Below are 18,706 nucleotides of genomic sequence, written 5' to 3'. Positions count from 1 at the left end.
ATGCTAAAATGCACTGTCTGTTGCTATATCATGCTGTATCAGTAAACTAAGCCATTGTTGTTTTGCTGATGCAAAACAGAGAACACTGGCAGCTCTAAAAATATGACACTAAATCATCTGTAACGCAATGTCTGGAAATATTTTGGATTCAACACAACACATAGAAAAATGATGGCTAAAGTTAGGCTATTAGCCTAACAGAACAATGTCAGTTCTACAGGATATGTGGGTTGCATTTGAATAGATTGAAACAAATTACATGTCACTTTAAATTTGGTCAAACCTGTTTTTTTTTGTTTGGTTTTTTTTCATTTTTTGGAAAAACAGACAGCCCCACTACCTGTTGTGTATTTTTAACCCATTGATTAGTCTTTGATTAGTCTTTTTCTGAATTTAAGGCTACATTTTAGTTGTTAATCTCCCTCTTTTCAATTGTAGATTTGACAAACTAGGTAACAACAGCAAGAGTAAACACACATAAGGGATTACCAATTGTAGATTTTAGTTTACTGCCCAGGAGCAAAACCAAAGTAAGTGTTTTAGAGGGTAATAACGCTATATGAGTAAAACATCACTTTGAGCCTTTCCAAATGATCTACCTCCGTAAACCTAGATATTACAGAGTCTGACAAATTACGAACTCTTTTCTCTCTCCTCCTTTTTAATAAAGTTCAATAAAGCTGTCCATAAAAAGCAGCCAAGGAAATTGGACAAGGGAGGACAGCATCACCATGGAAACAAATGGATTTTCTGGAGGAAAACAATGTGTTTTCACCCCAGCTAATGAGAACTCATATGTACCAATCACTCTGGGATCATATGTGTGGACAGCAACAGAAGTCGCCGCTTCTCATGGTTTATATCTTCATGTATCCACAGGACATGCAAGAAAAAAAATTATTAAACCTTAGCCTTATCATCCTTTTTTCAGAGGATAGACATTTTGATTTGTAACCCTTTACATGACAAAATACACAGATAGATATGGGCTACTCATTGTTTCTGAAAAGTCTAATGTAAAAGGATAAATGAAAATAATGTATTAAAAAAATGAATGCATTAAAAATGAGTGACAACTTAGAGGGAAAAATCTGAATAAAAGAATATGAAAACATAATGAATAATTTAGTCTGATGGCTTTGTTTTGTGGTGAGAGGCATTGCTTTTGGGTCCTCTTTGAAGGAATTTTACTGGCAATCAATAGTGAGTTCAATTCAATTCTGAGTAATGAACTTCATAATGACAAATTTCCGTCCTAAGGGATGTGGGCTCCTCCAAGATGGCATTTCTCTGATCCACAGAGGACAAGAGATCAAATAGTTTGATGACAATTATGTAAGTCTCATGCTATGGCATTTACAGACCACAAGATCTCAACCCAAATGAAAACCTATGGGAGATATACTGTACCTACTACAATAAAAGAGTCACAATTCTGGAGGCTGTGTCTGCTAAGTTTTGTAATATCCTGGAATCAACAATCTGGCCAGCATGCTCATTTCATACAGTACAATGCATATGCAGTACACAATTACCTCTGTCACGGTTCATGTGTACAAATGAGTGCAATACTGCCAAAAGTGTGTGTCGTTATTCCCATCGTCACGTCTCACCTTTCCCTATGACAGTAGGCTTTTCTCTACGACTTTGTGAGTGGCCATTTTATTCATTGTTACAAAACACTTCAGACAAAGCTTTCCATCACAGTCATCAAAGACAAAAAATATCTCTTAGAAAACTGGTGTTAACACCTCCATTGAAATTTCAGAGACTTGAAGAAAAGTAGTGCTGAAGCTGTTCTGGTGTTCTTGCAGCCCATTGCCTTACTAACACACTTTGTGGGTTTTTCTTTTAAATTGTCACGTAGCTGTACGTTACTGATGAGTGAAAAGGATGGGGTAGGGATATGGGATTTCTTTATGGCTTATGATGTTGCAAAAGAATGGCAAAAATATATATCTTAATCTGTGTTTATATGGTATGGAAATGAAGCACTTCAATTCTTTTGCTTAATATGCATTTTATCACAATTCCTCTCGTACTGGGATACTGTAACATTCAAAAAGCTATTCTGAGCCTGCCAACACACAAGCTAATAAAACATCAGGTAAAAAGCATCCGTCTATGTTTGGATATGCACATTTCCATCTGTGCTCACACAGAATAATAACCTTCATGTTTATATTCTCACTTAAGAGCTGTGAAATCTGGGGCGACTAATCCAGGACTATGTGGAAGCGGTGTAGTGCTGTGACCGTGATAACTAAATCGAACCCAAGAGAGACAGGTTCTGTGTGTGTGTGTGTGTGTGTGTGTGTGTGTGTGTGTGTGTGTGTGTGTGTGTGTGTGTGTGTGTGTGTGTGTGTATCTTTGTGCATGTTCTACATAACACACTGCAGCCTCATCCATCAACGGCAGCCATGACCCACATGTGAAAAAACTGCTAATGCTGCTGATGTGAGTGTAAGGCTGCCAACTCTTTCCTGCTTGTGGTCCCTCTGCTGTTTTCATACACTTGTAGCTGATAACAGAAGTGCTGCCGCTTCATCATTACACCTGCTGTATCCAGTCATGCACTTGCTTGAGAGCAGCACATATACACATATAAACTAAGCACATGGACAATTAAACTTTACAAAACAAAGTGTGTGTGTGTGTGTGTGTGTGTGTGTGTGTGTGTGTGTGTTTCCAGCTGCCTCACTATGTGTTTTACATGATCATTGTATTTTTTAAAATCCTCTACCTACTCACTAAACATACGATGTGTCACTGCACGTGACCTGCAAAGCATGCATACTTGTTTTTATGAAGACCCACATTCACTGCTGGAAAAAGTAGTGTGGTTATGTACAGGCATTTGATTGTACAGTATGCACACCATGGTCACTTGCCACTGTCAGGCAGCATTAGCATCAAACTACAGCCAGAGGCATCCAGAGTGTCAGGTGATTTCAAGCAACTGATTCCACAGTTAATTACATGTCAGGAAACAGAGCTGACCTTAAGTGCACACAGCTAATGTGTTAATATGCTTTTAGCTAATGTGGTCTAAATACTTACTGAATGCACTTCAAACAATTTATGAAACTTTTATTAGACAATATTTGCCGAATAAAGATGTTAATAATATATTAACAGAGTACCAGTGAAACCTAATACCAAAAAATGATTTGCATATAATTCTGTAATGAATTAACTCCCTACAGCTGAGAAAATAATTAAGCTCGCAGAAAAAAAAATGTCAGCAAAACTGCAAAAGAAAACAGATTTAGTCTGTTACTTTTGAGGAAACACTTTACATAATGGGCCGACGACCAACTGAAGCCTTTTGATGAGATTACCTCGACTTCATCTCTAAGACTAATGCAAGGCTATCTGCTTAACTTCAGAGGGTAGAGGTCACAGGCTGGTTATGGAAGGTACTCGGCTGAAACGTTGAGGAAAAAGCTGGATGATTTGTGCCTCTCCTTCACTGTGGGTGGCACGACACGTCGAGGACATGTCAACAGACGCCTGACGGATCTGGGAGTGAGATCCAACTGAGCAAGAGGGGTGGGGTGGGGGAGTCTCACCCGCTGTCTTCTCGCATGAGCACTGGTGGACACATATCCAGTGCGACACACACATACACAAGGCAAGCAATCACAAACACATGGATGCACACACACATACACACACACACACACACACACACACACACACTGGCACAGAGGCTAGGAGGCATAATTCCAGCTCTCCCTGCACACTGTGGAGATTTGAGCCTCAACCAAACATGCTGCCTGTGCAGAGAGCAGGTGTCAGACCAGGTGAACGCTGTGCACTGACGGTTAGCAGCTAGCTCCCAGCTGACCTCACATCAAAACTTAGCGACACGGAAAGGTCAGGAGAATTCTCAACTAAATGGAATCAGCGAGGCTTATGTCATCAAAATGCACTCAATTATGTCTCCTGTCAACCCAGGCTTAGCCAGCGTCTATCAAAGACTCAAGACTGAGGTACTGTTGCTAAACTCAGATTACTGACACCATTTCCCTCAGCAGAATTCAGTGGCTGATTTCTGCTCCTAGAGCTAGTGGCTGTGGTCAACATGTTATGTCATTCAGGGCAGATATTCAGCAACATCTATTATAAACAACATCACATTAAAATGGAAGAGGAGATGACAGAGAGAGGGAAAAAAGGAAGACATCAAGTCAACGAGAGGGAGACATGATGGAGAAATTGACTAATGTACCACAAAGCTAGTGCAGCATAGTGATATTTTTCAGATTGATGTTCATGTCTTCCCCTAATTAACTCTTCTTTGTTTATGATTCACTCGAGCTGGCCAGAATTATATGAGCCAATATCCTAAAAACAAAATAACTCTCAGTTCAAGACTTGACGTCTTATTTGTGCACCCAAGCCAATTAAATCAGTATTTCTGTTTTTAAAATCCACCCTCCTCAAGCTGGAAGTGAGAATTTACATTAACAGATCAGTGTTTTTGCTTTGTTTTTTTCATTGACGTTTCACTATTCATTTCAACAATATTCATTCAACAATGTTCTGTTCTTTTATTTTTAGGTCAGACAGTGAGTGTGCATGAGGATAGAAAATTAAAAGCAACACTTTACAACCTTATTATAGATGGTGAAATTATAGGCAGGTTTTCCATGAAGACTAAAGAGCTCACGGGTAAAGAGAAGCCAGTGTTAGTCATATTGTCAAAGTGCTTCCAATACTAGTAAGTGACTTGCAAATTTTGAAAGCTTATGTGAGAGGACAGAAACAAAATTAATTTGTCTCAAGTGCAAGGTCAAATATTATGCATATTCATGGCTACTTTAACTGTGATATTATCAAGTTTTACAATATCCTACCCATGTTCATATAAAATATGATTATTGAGTCTCAGTTTTTTTTACAGTGTGCTAAAAGGTGCATTATACAAATGTCTTTCCTCAGCTGCTCTGGCACAGTAAGCTAAGTGGAATTAGAAACAAAGTGTTAAAGGTGATTTGCTGTTGAGTGTTTTATGAACTGTGAAATGTGCCGCTCATTGAGAAAGTTAAATTAGCTTCCCATTTCATAATTTACTCAGGTACATACAGATAGCAGCCTCCAACTAACTGGTACGCTGAGGTGACACACATTACATTAAATAACATTAACTTTTTGCATATTAAATGTTATCATGGGCAGTGCTCAAGATGTGAACCACGGTCAGAGTCTCATTTCTGCAGAAAAGAGATATAATCTTAAATTAGTCTTTGAAAAAGTAGAGAGAGGGATTGAATCAAAGTTTGCAAATGTGTTATTATGAATTAATGGAATGGGGCTGCTGGAAGGTGAGGGAGTTCTAGTTCAGTGTTTCCCTGTGCTCTATATTAAAACACATTAAGACCTCATTATTATCTTAATCATAAAAACGTTCTGAAACACTGAACCACAGTAGCTGAAGGCCTGGATGAATTAATAAATGTGTATGACTATTACCACTTAAATATCAATTTCCAATATTTACATATAATTATTAGCCCTAAACTTGTGTGTATTAAGTTCTTCCTGATTTCTCTGCACCATCGCTGCAGGGACTATTGTCAGTTGTAGAACTAGTTTCATCTGCTGCAAACGACTTATGCCAATGTGTATTCCTGACAAACCTCTTCTTTGCTTGCCTGCAGTGTAAGAAATGAAGCAATGAATCACAACACCTTCCCTGGAAGCTCCCTTGTTGAACCAATGTGTTGCTTCAGTAGATCAGTTCAGGCTGGTTCTTATTAATCTGTGAATATCAATGACAAGTGCCTTTGAGTGAGTGTGGTATGAGGACACATTTCCACACAGTATGTCCCCTGAAAGTCCAGGCAATCACCATCCTTTGGTTGGAACTTCAGTTACACTCCACCTTCTGTCTCCTCTCTTCCCTCTTTACTTTTACCTATGAGCCCTTTGATTACTCCTCTTCTATCTTTTCACCATCCCCAGGTGCCCATTCTGTTCTGTTGTGATTGCCAGTATCACCATCATGGCTCTCCTCCCACTGGCCAAGATTGACCTCATCTGATCCTCCTTAATTACGCACTCATTCACTAACTAATCTCCATAAACACACGCCACACAAACTGCTTGATGTTAGAAGCCTGAAATGTTTTTTCCACCAGATAACATCTAGATTTCAGTATTTGAAAAAAAAAAAAGGTCGATTGAAGAGTGTGGCTGCACAGCAGGAATTCTGTGATTCAGCCTCAGCTATCAACCTGTTTATCCCACTGAGTGCTGAACCCTTCCCCTCCTCTCTGAGCTTCTCTGGGATACACGACACATTGGCTTAAGAGTGTTTGTAAACTACATTACTTCTTTTCAAGTAGCCTTCGATGACGACCTGAGCCAGTGCAATGATACGTTTTCAAGTGGTAAGCTGTGCTCGCTGTAAATCCAGCTTTTTGGCAGCGGCCCCGGCCCTTAGGGTTCAGGGTTGGCTCATCTACAAGAGCTGAGCCAGAGATGGGATCCCGTTCGTGATTATATATCAACCACTCGTGGTAATGACGAAGCACTATTTCCATTCCAATTCAGCTGCAGTTCCTGCAATTATTATGAACACACCATTTTATTCTGGAAAAAAAGTTCAAATTCTGCAAAAGAAATGTTTTTCTGAATTATTTCCTGCAAGTAACTCCATACACTGCGTTTTAGCTCAGAATGATCAAACTGAAATTAAACTGACCTGAGAGTCTTTTTGAGCTTCAACATACTACATTCTGCTGACAATTTAGATGAGATCATTTTTAATTATTACATCAATCAAAAAAGAAACTTCCAGAGGGGCCACCAATGCAGGAAACCAGACATAGTGCTTAGTACTGAGGCCAAATAGCTCAATCTTGGTTTCATCAGACCAGTGAATCTTGTTTCGTACAGTGTGAGAGCCCTTCAGGTGCTTTTTTGCAAATTTTCACTGAGGAGAGGCTTCTATCTGGCCACTCTGCCATAAAGCCCAGATCAGTGGAGTTCTGCAGGTTGGTTGTCTCCACACAGGATCCCTAGAGCTCAGCCAGTGACCACTGGATTCTTGGTCACCTCTTTTAAGACCTGGTAAAAGAAGCCCTTCTCCTCTGATTGCTCAGCACTCTGACCAGGCTGCCAGCTCTAGGAAGAGTCCTAGTGTTTTTTTTTTGTAGCCTTCCCCCGATCTGTGCCTCGCCACAATCCTGTCTGCAGTTTCTTCCTCCTAATGGTTTGGTTTTCAATGTATGCAGCTATGAGATCTTATGTTATGTGCCTTTCCAAATCACATCCAACCAACTGAATTTAGCAAAGGTGGACTCCAGTCAAGGTGTAGAAGCACAAAGATGATCAACAGAATTTGGGGGAACCTGAGCTAAATTTTAAGTACCATAGCAAAGTGTCTTAGATTTTCCTTTTTTAATACATTTGCAAATATTTCTAAAAATCCAAATACACTGCTCTTTAGAGAGGCTTTATATTCCCGTAGACGCAAAAATATAACATTCATGAACAGGTTGGATCACCAGTGTATTAAACAGCATCCATCAGCAAGTAAAAGTAGTCAAACAAGGATTATGATGTCAGATTATAATGGCAGTATTAATGTTTATATTTGTGTCCGAACTCGAAATCCTTTGCCCTCCCTCCTGTTTGCCGTCCGTACAACATTGCTAGAGTGCTTTGACTTTTCCCTGACAGAGTCAACATGTTAAGCACTTTTACTTGCTATCAAGCACTTTTACATACTTTTTAAACCGTTTCTCTCACCACCGCCATCTGCTATGTCACCAGTTATCATTACACAAACAGGAAAAAAAACAAAAAACATTTTCATCCAAGCAGCCTGTGTGAAACCCTCTTTTCATTTTGTCTGTTCATGTCATCTCCCCATTTTCCCTGCCATTTGCCCCTCTGTCACTCTCTGCTCAGCCTTTGTGTTGCTTTCCGTCTCATTTCTGCTGCCATCGATGGTAGGCTGTCAACCTTGACAGATGTGTTTCCACTAATGGTGCACTAAAAGGTTGCAGATGGCGCACGGAAGGATTCATTCAAGGTCAAAGGTGAATTGCGAGTGTGCAGGTGTGAAAACTGAGACAACTGAGACTAGTATATGTCAAAGATTTCTTCATGTAGTGCCTTATGTCGGTGAGACCCACTTTATAGGTGCTCACTGTCATGTGCATCAATAAAAGTTGCATCCAAAGCTACTTATAACAGCACTGTGGGCTGTATAATGAGGCAGTGGAGAACAGGCAAGCAGAGGAGTGTAACTCACCTTCTTTATTGTCTCATCTTCGGCATCTTTTCTCTCCTGTGCTTAATTCCAGACTCCTCTTCCTCGGTGCGTGCACATTTCTCCACCTTGAAGTGAATAAAGACAGAAGCTGTAGTTGAGAATTCATCACAACATTTCAAAAGGCTCCTGTGGTGCCCTGGTGGCTGATGTGCTGGTCCATGTGTCATGTGATCATGCTGTGCTGTTGCACCCTGCTCCTTTTCCACACTCACTTCAGTGTTGCAATTACTGATGAAATGCTGGGGGATGGTGGACAGCACAGTTCTTTGGAAGAGGAAAAAAAAAAAAAAAAAGAAATATACAAACCCTTCGACCCAAGAAGAAAATGGAAAACTTTGCTCTTAATTGACCAGAATGGTTGGATTAAAAGACATTAAAATGTCGGCTAAGCCCAGTTTTGTGTGGCTATAAAATCATATTGGTTTTAATCTTAAACCCTGTCTTTTGGTAAGCAACTTCTCAGGGAAACAGCACAAAAGGAGAGAGGGGACATATGCAGGACCCATTGTGAGGAAATTCATTTTAAGCCTATTTTTAAAATCTGGCATATTAAGTCCTTGAGATGTTTAGAGGGAGGGTGAAACCAGTCTTTGTCTCAGGGCAACGACTCACTCCACTTGAAACAGATCACCAACACTTTGCTCCGATTTCTTCTTGTGTTGTTGAGGATACTTTCCTCACATTAAAAAGTTTACATCATTCTACATTCTGCTCTGAGACACGTCTTATATACTTATCCCTTGTAATAACCTGTCAAAGTAGAGTCATTATTGTGCTTTTGATAATAAACTAACTCTTTGCAAATGAGTTTTCCGGAACATCAATTTCCTGATATCCCATGAAGGTGAAGAGGAGGAGGTGGCTGGTAGTTCAGTGTGGGGGCACAGAACAGATGGTGGTCTGTCCGACTCTCTCCAGGTGGGACTTGGTTTGGAAAGGTTACACACACACACACACACACACACACACACACACACACACACACACACACAGGTCAGAGGGAGGGCACTAACACTCCAGGGGGCTTCAGGCCCTTTTCATATAACAAGGATGCAGAGATACCAATATAGTACATCCAAAGTTAGTGTAGAATAACAAATCACAAAATTAACCACATAACCTTTCGTTCATGAGTTCAGAATTAGTAGAAGGCTCTGTCTATTCTGATATTTATTATCTGCTGCTATTTACCTGAAGCTACATGCATTGGTTACTCTATAATTTTAAAAGGCTTTCCAAAGTTACTCACTAACTTGGTTTTATGATACGGTGAGCAGACGTCCCAGATTGTCCAGGATTGTAGCAGTTTCAAGCTGGGTGTCTCCATAAATATTTGTAAAATACTAATATTTCCTGTTTTCAATGTTCACTACCAAATTGTTCAGGTTTTCACCACAATTAAAATAATAATCATAATATTATACTTGTTTTCAGGACTTACATAGACATTTATCATGTTCTGTCCCACTCATTATTACCTAGCGCAATATAAAAAATATAAACAATGCACCGTGCGTTTGAATTCAACAGTGATTGGTCTGTATGTGTGTCAATCAATCAATGTGTCATTGTCAAGGCTGTTGCTAGCCTATGAGTCACAGCTAAGCATTATAGGCTATAACACTGGCATCTCTTTCTGTGAGGACCTGTCAGTATGCTAATGATTAGCTGTCATGCCAAAGAGACAGTTAGTCTTTTCTGAAGAGCTCCAGGAGGTTGACTCCTTCCTTCGTTAAGTATCCAGCAATGAGAATGCTGCATTCATGGTGTCCATGGTGTTGAACTGTGTTCAGTTGGTGTGGTAGGCTCTAAAATAAATGAATAAGTGTCCATATTCTCAGTGTCCATATTTTCAAACCCAATTTAAAATGGACACCCTATTTTAAGAAGCTCCAACTGTACTCCAAATCAGTGTTTAGAATGTAAAAAGGACTAATCAGGCTTTACCTCTTTACATGCTGTTATTTACATTATTAGTAACTGCAACTCATTGATCCAGAAAATCTGAATTTAAAAATGTGATGTGATTTTGATATTCTATATCTGAGGTATCTTTAAGGTGCCAGTTGTTTTGAACAGTAATAGAGACTTTCACTTTTGCTATCTAGGATTTGAAGCCTTTTTTAAAAACTATTCAAATTGCGAATATAACCTTACAATTCCAAGGTCACGCACTTGTCTGATGAGAGGAGTTAAAGGAAATTATCCTTGTATACGACACAGCAGTTTTCATTTTCATGAATATTGTCACATTCTAAACATGTGACATTGAGGCAATATCAATATTCACATCTTCAAAAGAACCACTTTAGAGCTGCAAGTGAAAAATGACAACAACTTGAGTCAAAGATTAGATTTCACGTGTCCTGTGTCCTTTCTTCTCTATCAATCAGATCACCTCTGCAGGGGAGAATTTCTATTTCACACTCTGCTGGGGTGTGTAACGCACACGTCACTTAAACACAGGCACAAAAACGGAGAGGGGGGGAGGGCTGGCCTGTCAAAAAGTGGATCAACATATGTATTCATGAATGAGTAAACAACCGAGGGATGAACGTAAATGAATACATCAGACACGCCGGTGGCATGCTAATACAGTGTTTTGAGGAACAATGTCACTGCTCTCAGTGAAAGTAAGCAGCTCAGGACAAGCAGACCAAATGTTCATTTCCAAGCTATGTCTCCTTTCAGATTCACACCAGGCACACACTCACACAGAAATTAAGAATGAGATTAAACCATTATTAAAACTTTCTCGAGCCTGTCCAATCAGTCATTGGTTAGGAAGGGTCAAGATTATGGTACACCAGCCTGTGTAGGTTGACTTAACAAGTGTAGGTAGCCCTAATAAGTAGCCTTTCATTTGATTTAACCAAAGCAGACTTAAGTAGCTACATGTGTCCAGATTTGACTTGAAGAAGTTGCCAGTGACCATCTCCTGTAAGCTTCCTGTAAGTGAACTGCAGCTCTCAAATTCACTGTATTCACTATCTGTGCTATCTGCAATCTGAATAATTCATGAGTGCACAACAAATACTAAAAAAAGAAAAAAAAAAAAGCGGTCTGTCAAAAGGGGAAATGACTGTGACCTTCTATGCAAAATAGGTGGAAGTCGAGAGAGCGATGCACAGTTAGAGATAGGTATAAGACAGGGATGGGACAGAAACAAACACAGAAAAGAATGAGAGGAAAATCAAATGAGAACTGTAAAAACAAGAGAAAAATTTCCCCCCTTGTAAAAGAAAAAAAAAACCTCCATATGCTGGAGTGTGATACGGAAATAGGCCCCTCTGTATTCATGAATTTCTTAGAGCACAATCAATGGGGTAAGCGATACATAAAAGATGAGGCTGAGTTTGACCTGTGCACTGAGGGGGAGGGGAAGTGTTCTGCAGAGCCTGGACTGGAGGAGATGGCGATTTAGACTCTGTCAGGGCATCCTTTGAAGTTTTGGCAGATGAGGATGGGCTGTGGATCAGCCCGTGGCCCTGCTGCATTAACCCCCAAAGCCCCAGCTGTGCTTGCACTGAGTCAGCAGCAGCAGCAGCAGCAGCAGCAGCAGCAGCAGCAGCAAGCTGTCTGCCTGGCCAGCATGATGCATAATCTCTACACTGGTTTAGCACAGATCCATTATACAGAGCCACAATTCAAACTTCAGCAGTGATTATCTCTATGCTTTACTACATTTTCACTGCAGCATGACTTCACTCCATTCGGCTGCAGATCTGATGTTGATGCTTCTATTGGACAAAGATGGAGTTTGTGGAGCAAAGGCTCACAACTTAGACTCAGATGTTATTGTGCAGTTCCTTATCTGCCAACAGACAGCATAAAGAAACACACACACACACACACACACACACACACACACACACACACACACACACACACACACACACACACATATCTGGTTGAAGATCAAGATTCACACAGATTGAAAGATGAACTTAAGCACGTGCATGCACATACACACAAATGGACTGCTAGCAGACTTCTGCCTGATTGTTTGAGGCACGCGGGCACTCTGGTGATAAATAGAGGTGAGTCACGTCAGAAAGAGGATTAGAGGGGCTGTGAAAAAGCAGAGAATTATTGACAGAAAAGAGGGGGATTTAGATTCAGCTCTGCTGGTCCACAAGAGCATCTAACCCCTCCCCCCTCACCTCTTCATATACACACTTACACACAAACTAGTGATGACTCAGAAAGACTGACTCGGGTCACTTTGCACTGACATTTCTTAGAAAATTTTAAGTCCAAGCTGTCGACCATTCTAACCTGACTTTTTCTATTAGGCCTTATCCCATCGTTGTGAACCAAGTCAGCTACACACATACAGTAGTATCTCCTAAAAACCTGAGGGCCAGACCAGTGCTATACATAATGGATGAAGGAATGCACGGGCACAGAGTCAGATGTGAACTTGCAGAATCTCATCTATCCGCAGAAAAACATACACTAATCCGATCCAAAATACACCCAAATCTCTGTGTGATTAAAATAATTCCAGATTTTGAATAAATCGTGGGTGATTAAACTAAAAAGGGTACCCATCTGAGGCTATAAACTGAGTCTTGTTGTTTTTTTCCTGCTGCACCAAAAGCTTGAAGAAACTGGTCAAGAGGATGAAGTCGTACAAAATTATCTCCAGGCCTGAGGGTTAGACAGAAAAACATGTTTTAAACAGTCCTGTCCAATCAGACAGATGTAAATTCAACTTCTTGCAGTGCTCAAAAAACACTCACACGTGAGTTGTCTATAAGTGTATGCGTGGATTTGGCTGCGAATGTGTGGTGATGTGTGTGTTCTAGGGGTTTTTACAAGGGCACTGAGATGTGTACAGTATTTGCAATTGAAATGCAGGGCATGATTCAGAGGCAGGGGGAGTTTGACGGCACCCCACCTGGCTGGTAAGACCTCCAAAGGGCACACTTAATGAATTCACAGGGCTATAATGTAAGAACCACACATTGATGACAGGTAGTCATTTATTATAAAGCAGGTGTGTGTGTGTATATGCATCCATGTGGAGAGGCACAGAATGCAGGTCTGAGTGTGTTTAAGAAGAAGTGACAGCACTGTAAGATCAAGCTGCAAATTCAGGGGACACTTATGTTTTGTCCCTCCAGAAAAACAAGCTAAGTTGCTCTGGAGCTTTTCTTTCAAAGTGGCATTAACTCATTTCATTTATGACTTTCTGACTTCTCATCTGACACGTGCTGATAATTTATCAAAAGGTAGATCAGCATATTTTGCATGTGGTTTTGTCTTTTCCCTTCGTCTCTTAATTTCAAATTTACATGAAAAGGCATTTCAAAGTACAGACTGATTAAAAACTTTGTGAGAAGCTGCATTCACGTACAGTTACGCAGACTGAAAAAAATGACTTCTGTCATCTCAAGTCAAGATGTGAAAACAATGCTGTTGTGCAGGGTTTTTATTTTTTCAGAGATAATCCTCATCTGACTCGAGGGTTTAAGGACAGAGGGTTCTGCATGCTACAGACTGCAAAGCTCTCTAAGTCAAACTGTATATACACAGTATACTGTAAATAAACCAAGCTGCCAAATCTCAAGTGGCTGATAGTGGAGCCTCCCACCAGCATGTGAAAACCTGTCACACTCTCCTCTCAAAGTTGATCACCACCAATAAAGTCTCTTCCTGTGGGAAACACTGGGAAAAGCAATGAAAAGAAAGCAATATACTATCTAGGGTATGTGCTGATGAAACTCTATGTTAGAGTGCCTTCATTGACAGTAAGATGGCCAACCTATGCACAAAGCAAGAGGAGCTTACTGAAGGTACAGAAATAGATGTGATACCTTTTGTCATTGTCCTTCTATGCACATTTGTCTTTCTGACATCACTGTCAGTTCATATTAGAGGGAATATGGGTTATATCCTAGAATACATATGAACAGCAGCCAAAACAATCAGATATGAGCAGCAAATTTGGCACTGAGCGCAGAGGCCTGTGGAGTGAATGTAGTGGAAGAGTAAAGGAGACATATGGCACATTATGTCTCACTGCGTGAATGTAGCCAATTCTGAAAGTGAAATTAATATTAATATATCTATGGAATCATATTAAGAATCACAACAGTTATTCTATATCTTTATCAGTTCCTCAGCTCACAGTCTGACTCAGTGGAGGTTGATGGCTGAGCTAAGCCCTCCTATTGGCTGACTGTTGCTTTCTGCTTCATCTCGCTTTCCCTTCAGGTATCTGTTGCTATTTTCAACATTAACCAATAATGACATACAGTTGACCTAGGAAGAATTAAGAAATTTAAAAACATTTTCCTCTTTCTAAATTATCAGTGTGCTCAGTTTGGCCTTTCTTCTGTATGAGACGGTTCTGACAGTGTGAGATTACCCACCTACAAATGCCCATCTTTAGCATGTCAGAGAGCCTATAATCAAATCCAATCATGTCAGTGACTCGAGGACACATCCTGAATGCATGTGTAAAGTGCACACCCTCACACACATATCATATCAGTGATTACTCTAGCATTCTGGGAGGTGATTGGCTATGATTTAATCATAAATAGGAAGTGCAATCCCACAGGAAAATACAGTATAATATATTTTTATATTATAAAAATTATATATATAATAAATAAAAAATAAATCTAATTCTGTGGGGATGCTTGCTTTCAAGGTCTGAGCTTTGAGAGGCGGAAGCAGAGAGTGCACTCTTAATAGACAGTCTTGTCACAGCTCCAGTCCATCTCCTCTCCAATGTCTCCCCCTCCATTCATAACTCCCTTATCTCCCTCTGCTGCTCCCTTTCCAAGCATATTGCTCCCACAACCTTATTTGTGATATTTTCCGCTCTCTTCCACTCTTTTGTTCTCTTTCATGCATAATCTGTGTTCTCTCCTGTCCTCACTTTATTTCCTCGGGACACAATCTCTCTCCATCTCTCCCTGGCTCCTTCTTTCACTCCATCGCGCTCTCTCCACTGCTCAGTCAGAATAACAGCAGTGCTCTATCAGAACATTTTCTGTAACCAGAGGGCAATTTTCTGGACCTGCCAGAGCATCAGCCTTTTGCTGTACTGTACCAAGACACTGTTCTAATAATAACACCAAGAAATCTGATTAACATGGTATAGTATGTGTGCTACAGCGGCACAAGCTGTGATAGTAAAGCTGCATCAGTCCAGGCCAGTGATTTCATGCAAATTCACAAGGGTGCCATGGGCTGTGAATGACTGACATGGGCTGAGGGGAAGGGTGCATGCAAATAGTGGTAGGTTCAAGTGAAGGTTGTGCTCAGTGATTAAGTGGAAACACAAGCTAGGGACTCCAATCAGGCCAAATCAATGTGAACTAATCCTGTGCCAATTAAGAAAGCGTGGTTCAACGCCCAGGACCTAATTCAATTTCTTTCTGAGTTCTAGCTGTGAAAGGATTGATTGAAAGTCCTGGACACAAGCCAGACAAATGAGGGAATGCAGTTATGAGAGATTTTTTTTCTTTTAATAGACACAGCTCTTGGCATTCAAGACTCCATTGATTGCAGGTCAGACGTAAGTGTCTCAATGTATCGGCCCCATAGCTCAATGCTCTGTAGCACACTGAAGAGATGATGAATGGGATCCAGCTGGGAAGAGGAAATGGAAAGGCTGATGATGAGTGAGATGGCTGATGATACTTTTTCTTCACCCTGATTGGCCTCTCTTTGTCATCTCTTCTATCTCTCTACCCTAGCTGCCCTTTTATTTTTTTATATTTTATATATATATATATATATATATATATATATATATATATATATATATATATATATATATATATATATACATACATATACACACACACACACACACACACACACACATTATAATAACTAATACTATATATTACATAGAAATGTGCAGAGCATCTGAGCAAACATGTCCTCAGCTCCCCGTCACATGCACACCGCCACATGAACAGTGGACATTATATTCCTGATGTAGCCCAGGGTGGATATTTTGCCCAGAGGGAGAGACAGACAGTGGGGGAGGAAGAGGTGAGAAAGAGATGACAAGTGTGTGATATTATAATTTTCCAAAATATGAACTCTTTCTTTCTGAATATATCTCTAACAATTCTGGGTAGCTGAATGTAGCTCCTGGCACTGTGAGAAGAGGGGCTGGAACCACAATGATCAGTGTTGTGGGAAACGCTGAAAAGGTTGAACAGTTTGTTGTCAGCAGAAAATTTACATTTTCACAGACAGTACTGGCCTCTAACGTTTATGGCTGACAAGCCGTCTATGTGCTTTTAGTGGATAAGGCTGGTGTTATTCTATATTTTTCTCACTGCCAATATATCCAATGCAAAGGCCAAAACCAACAACATGTTTGTTTCTCTCATTTATGTGTTTTATTGGTTTTTGGACAACAATGCAGACAAATTTATGCCACTCAGATACAGGACCAAACAATGAATGTTTAAAAGAGAAGAGAATAAGATGCTCCATCTTTCTTGTGTTAAAATTTAATGTTAAAAATGTTTACATACAGTATGGCCCACTTTAGTTTTTGTTGACAGATTATCAAGGATATGGATACATCTCCATGTTATTCCAGTTTAAAATTCAGCATGACGGGCCAGTGAGTGACGTGTTCATCAATTAGATATCGGAATTGTTCCCGCTGATGTCCGAGAGAAGGAGAAAACTGTCAATCATGTACCATACAGCCTCCTTGGAATGATTTGTGTCTCCATCTAATGCACCCGTTGCCTGAACAAAGTGAAAATGAATTGCGGGATGTCTTTGCCAGGTCTGTCTAACCACAGGAATAATAGCAACACACAATCACACAACAAACTGTGCCTCATTGCCAGAAGCTGTTTATTTAACTGTGTCAAAGTGTTCTATTCTGTATTTTTTCCTTTAAACTCTAAACTTAAATTGAGACAGAGCAGTTATTTGGAAAACACTAAATCCTTTTGAATTCATAAAAACTGCTTGCGTAACTGTAACATCCTCTTGGGGAGCATAAGTCACTGATATTTTCTTGACTAGAAATGTTAGGTTATGTAATTCAAGGTTTCAGTGGCTTTGAATAAATTAAAAGACATTTTTATTAGTATAATAAAATACATGTGACTGACAGAGGGAGAAACAGAAAGACAGGCAGATCTCATCTGAAGGAAGCCGATATCCCATTACTGAGGCAGTAAGTGTGCTAAGCTCTATCTACAGTGGAGGGCAACAAGCAGAACCTATCATACCATACACCGTTAAACCCTCACATGGAGAGGGAGAGAGAACAGCCCTCATGTCATCCACAGGAAGGAAAGTGGGACTGAATGAGCATCTACACCACCACTTGGATGAGTTACAGCTGAGAGACAGATGCATCGTACAGCTAAGAGGACCAACAAAGGAACAAACAGACTAGGAATTAGAGAGAGAGAGAGAGAGAGAGAGAGAGAGAGAGAGAGAGAGAGAGAGAGAGAGAGAGAGAGAGAGAGAGAGAGAGAGAGAGAGAGAGAGAGAGAGAGAGAGAGAGAGAGAGAGAGAGAGAGAGAGAGAGAGAGAGAGAGAGAGAGAGAGAGAGATATGTTGGAAACAAAATGAGGACTGTGAGGAATCCACAGGAGAGATGTAGTCCAGATTTTTAGAACACCAGACTGTCTATGATCTTTAACAAAATTGAAGGAAGACAAAAAGACAAGGCAAATGAGAGAGGATAAAAATTAGTGCTTTTCAAACCCTGTGAATGCAGAATGCATAAAAACGCTACTTCATTTTTGAGTGTCATAACACAGAGAGGTGGAGGACGACCTGAACTGAAGCTCTTACGGTATATACCTACAATTTGTTTGGCTCAAGTGCTCGGTAGCACATAATCACATTTCTTGGAGACAGCTTTCCTGTCACTGGCTGGCTGAATACAGTCTAATAAAGCTGAAAACGCTCCAGTGCTACACTCTCATTGTTTCTCATGGTGGTTATGGAGTCTGTCTCTCACTCCTCACACGGAATTAACCTTTACAACCTAAACACATTTGAATCCTCTGCCATAAGAACAAAATAACAGGGCTATAAAACTGACACAAGCATTCAGTGTTTATGCTGCTATCACAAAGACATCAGCACTACAAAACACACAGAACCTTCCTTAAGAGCTGACTCAACAATATCTTTATGTAGGCTTCTATGTGGCCAGCTACGACAACAATTATGATTCCTGCTCCAGTATTTCTTTTGACATTTGTTATTGACAACCTTTTACAACAATGGTCCAAACAACCAATCAAAATAACAAAATGACAGTTAATCTATCATTATTGATTTACTATATTCACTGTGCACACCTTCAAGTACAGACTGTAGATAACCTCTCTCACTTGTGACCTCTATAACAATGGCCTGCACTACTGTTAAATACTAGGTGTAATAAAATATAAG

At 40.1% G+C, this 18,706-nt stretch overlaps 1 protein-coding gene across 2 annotated transcripts in view; it reads right to left on the bottom strand.

Annotated features, from left to right (window-relative positions):
- dlgap1b (discs, large (Drosophila) homolog-associated protein 1b) overlaps positions 1-18,706 on the bottom strand; it is an 89,569-nt gene that overhangs the window by 50,871 nt on the left and 19,992 nt on the right. For both annotated transcript variants that reach the window (XM_071485027.1, XM_071485026.1), the window contains exon 2: positions 8,270-8,355. The gene's annotated coding sequence lies outside the window, so the exon portion shown is untranslated. The remainder of the gene's footprint in view (positions 1-8,269; positions 8,356-18,706) is intronic.

The sequence above is a fragment of the Trachinotus anak genome, unplaced genomic scaffold (genome assembly GCF_046630095.1).
Source record: "Trachinotus anak isolate AG129_WGS33_773 ecotype Australia unplaced genomic scaffold, CSIRO_AGI_Tana_v1 ptg000009l, whole genome shotgun sequence".
Lineage (NCBI taxonomy): Eukaryota > Metazoa > Chordata > Actinopteri > Carangiformes > Carangidae > Trachinotus > Trachinotus anak.
Note: the sequence above shows the minus strand (reverse complement) of the source record. Positions and strands in the feature narration are given on the sequence as shown.